Source organism: Calypte anna, chromosome 7 (genome assembly GCF_003957555.1).
Source record: "Calypte anna isolate BGI_N300 chromosome 7, bCalAnn1_v1.p, whole genome shotgun sequence".
NCBI classification, from domain to species: Eukaryota; Metazoa; Chordata; class Aves; order Apodiformes; family Trochilidae; genus Calypte; species Calypte anna.
Genome location: NC_044253.1, coordinates 18,679,583 through 18,691,287, shown reverse-complemented (window position 1 = coordinate 18,691,287; position 11,705 = coordinate 18,679,583).

Here is an 11,705-nt window from a genome sequence, read left to right as displayed (position 1 = left end):
ATTAAATTTTAGCTATTAAATTGAAACATTATGTTAAATATTAGTATTATCTTAATTAATATTAAATTAATTCTGTCTTTGATTTTGCAGAAACTGTCCTTTAGTGCTGAAAACATCCCTTGTACTGGCTCTTGAGTCAAGGGGAAAATTGTATTCTGACTGAACTGTAACTGTTACAATTTGTAGTCTTCTAATTAAAAGATTTTACACTAATAAATCCACAGGTGAATATAAAAAGATTCAAATAAGTGGTCTTTGTAAAAACTTCTGAGTTGACAGAGAAGAAAATGAAATGCACAACAAACACAACTTGATTCTTACATTTATAATCTTGCTCATTATTTTGGAAACTAGACCAAAAATTGTTATATGCCAGGCATGTGCAGCTTGAGCAAATTATGTAAAAAAAACCAACATTATGAACTTGGTTATCTTTCCAGTCCTCTGTTTCAATAGGTTTGATAGATGACTTTGAATTTTGTCATGGTTTGCAAAATTTTGGTAATTTGCTTTGTTCTCCAAAAAGTATTTAATAGTTTATATGTATATATATATATTGTTATTCTATATATATATGTATATGGTTACATATATATACATGCATGTATATATAAAAATACACAAGCACATACATGACATTAGAAGATGAGTAATTTGAAATTTAAATTATATAGACTATGCTGATACTACCCAATGCTGGGATTTTGAAAATGTTTTGTTGTCAGATCAAGCTGCGTACTTTGAGTTGCATTTGCATTGTTGTGATCATTGTGGTTTCTGCTGCCAGCTACTCCTTGACAATTGGCTACATATTGCTACTCCATTCTTATGCTGCTAAATGACCTGGTAATGGTTTCTGTATTCAGTTTGTCATGTACAACAGAGAAATTTCATTAAAGACTTCTAGTTAAACAGATCTTTAAGCAAGGGTCACTAGATGGTGATCATAGAGTCAGCTTTGAGGATGATAATTTCTCTGCTGTCCAGGTACCTGGTACTATTGACAGAATATTTTTCACCAATTTAGATTCAGAATAGCTGATCTTGTCTTACCTTTGGGTGAATAGTCACATCAAAAGCTGGCAGTGTGACTCACTATTGCTTCCAAGTTCCACCTGAGAAGGCATTTTAGGACACAGGTGTACAATTACCGTTCTTGCAGGAACTAAGCAGACCGTTTCTAACTTTCTAGAACAGTGTGCTTCTTATTAATCACAGACTTCTCTACATTCCCAAAGTATTTTCTATTGAAAGTTTGTCAGATGAGCAAACCCCATTTATTGCCTTAGACTTCCTAGAGAATTTTCCTTTTTCTCAAATTTCTATATGGAAGGGGAGCAGAGTGACTCACGCTTGCTAAATGGACAGAATTCTATATATTTTTCACATATAAAACCTTTATGTCTCATATTGTACATATTATCTGGGTAAGGATACTTATTTATTTATTTATAGATAAACTATTTAGCATTTGTGACTCAGTAGCAAACACAATTTATATGTATTCTGAGGATTTATTTGCACTCTGTTGTAAACACTACATAGGAGTTAGGGAGAAAGAAAAAAAAGTACTAAACAAAGGTATTTTGAATGCAAAACATCAAACTGAACATATTCCATAGCAGGAAGAAGGGAGGAGTCAAAAAGCAAACATAATGCACAGCAGATTTATGCTTTTATAGAAGTTCTGTGACTTGGTGTCGCGATCCGACCTATTATTTTAATATTTTGTTTGAGGAAAACCAGCCACTGCTTCAGAGACGCGCAGAATTACAAAAAAAAATAATAATACTTAGTGATTTTAACAAGTTATAGGGATTTATTTTCAGGGAACAAGAGAACAAGTAAAGAGAGGAGATCGGGTTACCGAGTCCAGACCGCTGCGGAGCTGTTCTCGGCTTTGCCTTCAGGGCTGGTTGCTCGTTGGCTCCTGGCTGCTTCTGGAGTTAGCTGCTCTGGTGGCTTGTCCGTCGCTTGCTGGCTCGCCGAATGCTTGCCCTCTGCTTGGTTCTTTTGTTAGGTTTTTAAAATAAAACGGGGAGAGGAAGGAGGGTGTCTTCGTTTGCATAAATTGAAGAAATTCACGGGTTTCCCGGAACAGACTTTTCCTTATCTATTTGTTAATTTCCCTATTGTTTTCGGTAGGCGCCGGGGAGGTGGTCTGACCAGTTTTAGGCCTCAATAGGTGCTAACGAGGCATTCTTACAGGATTAGTGAAAGAATTTGCTCGAGAAACATTTTAAATTTTGAAAAGGTTCACATCACTTGGAGATCTAATAGTAAAAAATCAATTCTTCAGTTTCAGCCTAAAAACTGTGTTGCAACACTTACTTAGATTTATTTATTTGTTTTTGAATTGTCATAAATTCTACAAAGTAAAGGATTTGACTTTAGGCCAGTCAAGGAAATAAATGGTTTCTATCATCCAGTGCTTTGGAGAAGATGAGATGCAGGTACATGTTTGGTACAGATTCCACATTCTTCTCAAAACTCTTAATGAAGAGAAATCAGATTATTTTATTATCCCTTCTTGTCCTTATTTTTCTTTGCCCTCTTAGCTAAATGTTCATTCTAGGTGCTTCAGAAGACTATACTGTATAGAAAAGCTATAGTTGCTGGATAGAATTCCAAAATCAATGTAGCAGGCATTCAAGAGGACTTCAGGCAAGTCTGAATTTTCCCATAAGGTTTCCTAAAGGACACAAGAGCCACTAAAATTCATGGACTTACTGAATTTATACAAGTACTGAAGTAATGAGCTGAAGACAGAAACCAAGTGAAAATTACTATTAGACACTCTTGGAATGAATTACAGATGCCATTGTGTAAAAACTGCGTTAGGTGTGATCATGCAAATCAGCTTTCAATGGTAAGTTTATGTCTGCCACAAGCAGAACACTTGGCAGACTCAGCCGTAGCAAGTAGAAAGCTCAGTACTGAAATAATTCCACACAGCCCACCCCAGTTACCTCCTTCTTGCCTTTGACTCCTAAGTGGTGTCCTTTGTCTTAATGGGAGCAGAAAACCTGTCAGTGATGATATTCCTGTCTTGCAAAGACTCGCTGAGGTTTCGTGGTTGTCTGTTGTATGTATCTATCCTGACTTGTTTCTAAAGTTTTTTATGTTTTTTCTGTATTGAATACTGCTTAGTACAGGGCCTCGTACGTGCTGTAGTATCATAAGCAGTAACTATAATACATTGGCCATATTGTGCTGTTTCTCTATATTTTGTCCCTGTCATGAATGAGCAACAAAAATATGTCACTGTGTAACAGAGGGTCCCTTTGCTTTTATTTTTGGTTCAAATATTTTTGGGGGAAAAGGTTAGAAAATATCCTTATGCTTTGTCCACTGCATTTTGTGGCTCTTCTGCAAAAGGACAGAGGTGTCAAATACCTTATTTGTGTAAGCCAAGTGGTTAGTAGTTATTCTAGTTTTTGTAGTGCTGCACTGTGAAATAGCAGAGCCCTGCCTTTTATACAGGATATGCTCAAATACAGGGCAGTCCTGGCCCTCCTAAGACACCAATCAGCTCATCAAAGGAGGCAAAGTTGAGGTCACACGACATCTGATGAAGTAAGAGGTGTCTAATTTAAGCTTTCTTTCATACCAGTTCATTTGAAAAAATAATTTTGAGGGCAAGAGACAAATATTTTCTTTATAGCCAACAGTGACTGCTTGGATAATATGTAAATTATTAAGGTAGGCCCTACAGTTCATAAAAGTTACATGATTACAGGGTTTTATATTTAGATCTCTTTCCCTCTACTGAGCACTAGCTTTTCCCTTTTATCCTACCTTTATATGTCATAGAAAGGGAATGTTTTAAAAGAATTTCAGCAAGTAAGTTTCAGGTAGTTTTCTGTCATTAGAAGAGATAAGTTAAGGAGAAGCAAATACAAATATCTTCCAGTGCTGTTTGACTGAAGGAGTCACTTGACTAGGCACTAACATAACAATATGAGAAAATTTAAGCAATGTTCAGGTCACATAAATTCATTTCTGCTCATTTAGTGCTTCTCTTTCCGTCTTTTCTGTTTTATTTTTTCACTGAAAGTATTCTGCCTTTTGAATCAGGTCCTTTACATCCCACTTCAGTGCTCTGATTTATGAAGTGCAAAGTCTTTTCCATGTATTTTCCTTTTCATTATAATTCTTGGCTTTGACCCACTACAGAATAATAGATGTCTTAAAATAACTTGAGTTTTCTCAGAAGGATTATTACCTCCCCAGGACTGTGTAAGTACCTATCTTATGGAGAAGAGAGAAATCCCTAAAACTAAGTTTTGAAGGAGGTAAGATATAAGAAAATACCATAATACCATGTTTTACAGCATTTTAAATTAACAGCATGCTCTATGATGACACAAAACATTAGTAACAGAGCTAGTCTGCCTTGTGGCAAGAAAAAAATATGTTCTTAGATTCCATTCATCTACTTAACAGCATGTATTAAATATATTCCCACCCAATGACTTAAGAAGTGAGATGAAAAAAAAAAAAAAGATTGTTTCTTCTAATGAGGCAGTATTTTTTTACACTATACAAAAAGATCATGGCTTAGCCCACTTTGTTCAGAAATCTGATTATCAAAGAAGAGTTTATTGCATACTGGTCCTTCCAGACACTTCATAAACCCTCAGGAAGCCTGTGTGGAGTTTTGATATTTTCCAGTTATCATAGGATAATTGATATTTTCAGTCTTTCAAAGATCATATATAATTTAGTCCAGGTTTTATAGAAGGGTAAGCCTCAATGGTGAAATGCAAAGATATAATATTTGGCATCAAATCATAGCTGGTAGGCTCTTTGGACTCATCCAAACTGGAAAAAGCATATGGGTGCAGCAATCTTACACCAGCACGTTGGAGAAAGCAATGGAGCTAGACCCTAGGGGTGTGAAGCAGCTCCTGTTTTCTTAATATAGGTTCAGCTACAAAAGCAATCCTCAGATTTTGGTAGGGCATCAAAAGACCAGTCTTTTGCAACTGAGGAAGGAACTTCTTTGAAAATTTGCAAATGCTCTTAAGTGATGTTTAATACTTACAAAACTGGAGACAAAAATCCCCGGCATAGTGCTATAGATAGATATAAGCTGGGAACTCAATGGGAACTCATTCATAACATTGGTATTTTAACAGTATAAACTCCATTTCATTGGACTGTATTTTTAAAATGTTGAGGTAAGAGTGTTTTCAAGTAATTACTTCATATGATGAGACTTAGCAACTTGTGCCACAGCTTCTAGCCATTTCCTATAATAAGACAGATAGTGCCAATGTAAAATGATAAAATAGCAGATCCTGTGCATCAGGATGTCACTTAGGTGCTACACAGAGTATCATGGGACTGGTACAAGTTTATGAAGACTATCACTGTAACTGAAAAAAATGTTAATATGAAAAGATGAACAGAACTAGATACAACCAAACAACTAGATAAACTGCTGTGTTAAAATTTTTTACTTAACTTCTCTATACAATGATAAATAAAAATTTGCTTATACATTTTCATCATAATATACCTACCCCTTTGTGTAGTGAGAAAAGAGCACAAATCAAATCTATATACTGCTCTTTTACAAAAGCAAACATAATGTATTAATTGGGATATTAAAGGAATTGTGGAAACATTTCTGTTTATGTTATTCCAGGATCTTTGCTTTTGGACTAACCCTGCTGTCAGTACTCTTGTAAAATAGAGTCTATACAAATGCTCTTGGGATTCTTGCAAATTACTGATGGGTATTAAGAATTAATTGCATTTTCTGTATTTAGAAACGTCTTAATCCTGACTAACAACTTGGATTTTTTTTCTGCTGTATGAGGTGTTCGTGTTCTTTGAAGTATTAAGCATATTTCAATATCAAAAAGACTTCATTCATTACCAGTAGCTTTCTGCATGCTCCTTTACTGGGATTTAAATTTTTATGAGCTTCCACTGGACTCCAGGGTCTCAATCCTGAACATATAAGGTTAAATAAAAATGCAGAAACAATCCTGTTTACTTCAATATGAAAAAAAGAAAAAAAAAGGTAAGGGTTGGGATACTGTTGGAATCAAGATTTTACTCTTAACAACAGTCTACTCTGAAATAATAATTATTACATGGAATATACCTATATTGACTACAGGATTGTGGGCAGTAGAAAATAGTATTAGAAGGTGAAAAAAATAATAATAGAATTAATTATTTTAGTGACTTTAATAATTCAATACTCCAATTAATTAAATGACTGTTCAGCATACCAATGAATCAGTATCTTGTCTCTAGGCCTTGCAGGCTGTAAGTTCAGTTTGATATTGAAAATAATTCTTATTGAATTTATTTGATATTTTAAAAGTACTATATGTGGTTGTGGTATTTAGTTATGTTTGTCGGAACTGTGAGAAGAAAGTGGTAAGACGAAAATGCTCTCTTCTAAAATGGATGTTAAATTATCTTTATCAGAAAGCAAGTACAGATTTCTTATATTGCAAAATAATCGGGTAAGTGCAAATTAAGTATATCTTTGTTTAGAAGTCTAGAGAAAAGAGAAAATAATAAGGCTCCAGACTGGATAATATTTAATTCCACCAGATTCCATTCTCCTAACAGTGGATTTTGTCATCTTGTTGCAGAGGAAATGCTAGGTCGTTCTCCTTCTGGTATGTTGTAAGGAAAAAGACAGACAAAGCATAAGGCATTGCATTACTAGAAGCAAGAGGTGAGCAAGTAGTAATCATCATGATACATTTGAAGTGGAGGTTCTTTGTAGATTTCTCTACATCTCTTTCCAGTAGTATCTTGAGAATCTGCAAGAAATGTGGCAGTGGTATCTCTTCTTTCGTTGCTGACAAGAGTTGTGGTCGGGGTGACATGTAAGTTAAGAAGAAAACAGTGGCCAAGGTGCTTTCATTTTCAGTCTACTTCGGAAAAGTTTTCAGCTTGGAAGAATCATCGTGACAGGCTTATAGGTTTATCTCAGCCTATGGTAAAAACAGAGCAGCTATTTTAACCTTTCCAACACATCTTATATATAGCCATCCATTATTACACGAATTATTTTATTTCCTCTAGCATGATGACAATGGTGACTTGTGGGAATAAATATGTAACAAAGTAAGTAATTAATACAGACCTGATACATACGTATCATTTGAGAAATTTGGTTGTTGTTTTAGAAGCAGACCAGCAGATGGTGCTCAAAAATTAATGGCAGCCTGAGTTGGGATGGCTTTATTTTCAGTTTATTTTTTGTGTTTTATTTTTTTATAGAATGGTTATTACACATGTTACTTAATTAAATGAAAATGTGAGTGAGGATGGATGAACAGAATTCTCAACACTTCTTTTAAATCAAGGTCTTAATTCCTTATTAGTTTTCTTCTAGCAGTAATTGTTGGGGTTAATTTCATCATTTATCTTATTATATTTCAGTTTAAATGCTAGCAGTTTTATCTTAAAATTGTAGCTTTTCTCCTAATCAAATGTGATTTGTGTTGTAGGTTTAATAATTGTAGCAATATTTGGAGAGGTGATTGAAGCTGCAGATGATAGTTATTAAATCTAAAAAAATTAGAAAAAGTCCTTGTTTGAACTGAAATTAAGCTGCAAAGATACATCAGTAATCTTAAGAGCCTTGGGAATTTTATACACAATATATTAACTATAAAACCTTCTGCAGATCAGAAAATTCTATGCTAATTTCATATTCATAAAGCAAGGGTTGGCCTGTGTTAAAATGCAGTAAAGTTAACATGCTCTGCCATTCTTTGAAGTCTCAATCTGGGGCTATGACAACCTGTTGACATGCTGTACTCTAGATGCTGCAAATGATATGTCCAGGTACTTTGAAGGCTGGCAGCTTTACACTCCTTGTTTTCTTGACTATTTTACTTGCAGACATCTTGATAAATACCCTTTTCAGTTTATGCAGCAAAGTGTGAAAAGGAACCTAGCTTGAGAGCTTTTGTAAACCCCACCCAAGGTATGTAGTCAGTGTTTAATTAAATGTATTGGCACATTAATGAAGCTGGTTTGTTTGAACAGCAAAAGCTTAAAATTGACCGTAGCTGCCTGAAGGTTTTTGTACGGGAAAGATGAGAGAGATCTGACAAAAAATCAGAAATATGACAAGTGGTATACTAGAGGTGGCATTTTGTGAAGATTGAACTAGGCTCTTCTGTCTCAGGACAGGGGTGTATACAGTGCTAACTTGTTTATCAGAGGAGACAGCTACAAAAATCAATGGTGTAAGAAGAATATGGCAAGTAACAAATATCCTGCTACCTAATTTCCAGAATAATGCAAGTATAGTATATACTATAGTGTATTTTAGGAAGTAGGAATTATATGTGTGCTTACATATGCAAAATAAAACCAAACCCAAACCCACTCACACATTCTTTGCAAAGGAGAAAATGCAATTTAAAAACAGGAACTTACAAACTAGATAATTTACACAGCATGCAAATAAATCAAAGCACTTAGCGCTGTCTCTTGCTGCTAAGCCCATTTTTATAGACATGGAAAGTTTATCCTTAAGAGTATTTGTGTTTCAACACATCCATCAGGGGAATAAAAGTAAAGATTGATCTACTTGCTGTTAGGTTGCACATAAAAGGACAGACATAGAAATAGGAAAAAAAAAAAAGCATTTTCAAATAATCATGGCTCTTATACTTGCTCTGTATAATCTTCTGTGCTTGGCACACCTGCAGGACCCATGAGAAGCATGTCTTTGTCTTAGGTTTCCCTTCCAACCCAAACCATTCTATGTTTCATGGAACGTAAATAGGACGTCCAGTCTTTGATAGACTCAGAATGAATTAGAAGACTACCCAGAAAGTCCAAACCCATGTATGTGGACTGACTGATTTCCAAGTATTCTGTAGGCATGAACAGAAAAAGGTATTTTTGTAACCACAAGTGTCAACAATCCAGTTTGGAAATTACCTGTGCTGTGATATGTCTTTGAACTCAAAGCTGATCAAAGTTTTCTGATCCTGAGTTCTTATTCTCTTGACAGCTTAGGCTTCTGTATGTAGAACACCTCTCTTTGCTTTCCCAAATACAGGAATGAAGTAATTTGTTCATGTTTTTGTGGACGGACAAGTGTTGTAATGGTGTATATTGATTTTGTGGACTATATGTATTACCTGAACTTCCATGGCAGCGTAATCATCAAATGCAAGCAAGGTATTTATCTAAACAGCCAGTCTTTGAATGCAGCTGTTATTCTGTACTACACACAAAGTTAGAACAGCAGCTCATGTGTATCTAGAAATCAAGGCCATTCATTAGAGACAATCTGGCAAATTGTTTCGGGAATATTCTCTAGGAAGTGGTCAGGAGTTCCTTTGGAAATAACAAGGATGATCATGTTAAAACATGGCTGTAGAATTTTCTTTGTCATACCACTATCCTTTATTGGTTTTGATATTTAGTACTGTTGTTGCTTTGTTACTCCTGTTGTGTATGACATTACAGCACTCCACATGGTGTCCATCAGTCCTTTAAAAGCCTTCTTTCCTGCTTTGAATTCATAATAATCTTTAATTTTATTCACATTCATCTTTGGCTAGGGGATGAGATCATTCTTCCCTTAAACTGAGCGCATGTATTTATATTTCTGTTGATCTCACCCACAATAGACTCTGCCAATTGGAAGACCAGCATGAATGTGCTGAAATGGAGGTCATGGGGCTGAATGTCACAGAGTTCAGGCATGCAATAGTTGCTGACAGCTTTTTTTCTGTGGAGAATAGGAGATCACTGTGACAGAGGCTCTGAAACCTCTGGCAATGTGTATTGTGGACAGAGACAGCAGCAGCCTCAGAGCAGGCCTATGTAAGCCTGATGGCTTAGCATCTGTTTTGATAACAGCTTTAACAGGAAGCTATTTTTGCCTGACACCTAAAACAGGCTGTCCCCCACACTAAACTGGACTTTCAGGAAAATACAGTCTTGATTAACTCCAATCCTACTCTTGCAGTAGGATTTTTAGGCTTTATAGAGAGAAGAATGGTCTCTAGATCAGAGGCCAAATAGCATGGACTGGTTATGTTCACAGTACATATTGGTTGGCCTTAGATGTTCCCTGGGCAAAAATGAACACTGCTTTGGCACAGGATAATATCTTTGTGAGAGAAAGGTGGGTTTTTTTCAGCGCAAATTATTAAAAAATGGTGGGAAGTATGTGCAGCAGCTCATGGACTGCTGGACACTCATAGATTGTGTTATACAGAAGGTCTGGGAAAAAAATGCTTAGCAGGTACAGTCAAACCGCACTGTGAGTGTTATAACAGTTAAGCAGCATTGATGGACAAGGGTACAGGGTTCAATCTTGCTCCTTGTTCCTATTTAATTCAGCAGTACCCACACAGTCTGCCTTTTTGACTGGTGAAAGTCCATGATAGATTAACCAACTGTCTGTCAATGATATCAGGAGATACCATTTACAATTTTCAGACATTGTTAGAACAGGGTAATAATGACTACGATGGACTTGTTTATTCATCACCTACTTAACAAATACACAAAGAGAAATTGATCCTAGAATTACAGCGGTTTCTTGTTCTACCTGCAGAGGGCATTCGTACTATTCAGTACATCGTTCTTCTCAGTTGACAGTGAATTCATGGGATTATTCATGGTTATCTCCTTTAAGGAAGCATGAATCAGGAGCTTTGTGATACTTGGTTTGCTGAACATACCCATCTTCTGTAAAGAAATAATTTTTAGCTGGGGTTTGCACTGAACTTGCAAAGAGCATCAGACGTTCCAAAAACTTTGGAAAAGACAAAATAAAATCAAGCTGAAGTGTAGAAAGGTGGGAATTTATTTTCCTGGCACCAAGAAGGAAAAGAAGAAAGTAAGAATTTTATCAGGGTTATGAGTAAAAATATTTTTCAAACCATTTGTTTCAGTTTTATATGTATTATGAAAGTGATAATTGTTTTCTTGAAGAGGGAGCATGCCCCTTCGGGATGACGCTCAGGAAGTGTCTTCATAAAGGTTCTCCCCATCCTGGAAGTGCTGAGGGCAAGGAATGTGGACTAGCTGGAAGAACAGGTCTGATAAAGGGTAACCCAGGTGCATTGTATCAGACAATGGCAGCTGCTGAACAAACACTGGCATTGGTCTGCACAAGAGAACACTTGAAGCACAGAACACCTGAAATCCTGTTCATGAGATAACTCATGATCCTTAGATACACCTGGAGGAGGACTGTTAGAAAGCAGTCCTAACAGTTGAGAACAGGGCTTCAAGAAAGAGACAGAAACAAGATGAGTTTCTACTTTTTTTTTTTTTTTTTAATACTTATTCATTCTACTTCTGGGCATCCAGTTGTATCACAACCCAATTTGTAAGACAATATTCTGAGGAAGTCTGTGTTCATTATGTTAAAGTGACTGTGAAGTATGTCACAGAGAATACAAGGCACTGAAATGAGATCAGGTGCTTGTCAGAAGGTCAGCTTTGCAGCAGACACACCTGGATTGCAGAATGCAGTATCGTGAGAACTGCAGTTCCCTTTCATGTAACAATTCAGCCCATACTCTTGAAACTGAGGGTGACTGAATACTAACTTCCAATTTCTAAGTGCCTGACAGCTCTTTCCTTGCATGCATGTATTTCTGTAGTCTCTTTATACTGTCTCAAGCTGCCTGACACACAGCTTTCTCCTCTGAACTCTCTTTAGCTCTCTTATTGATTATTCC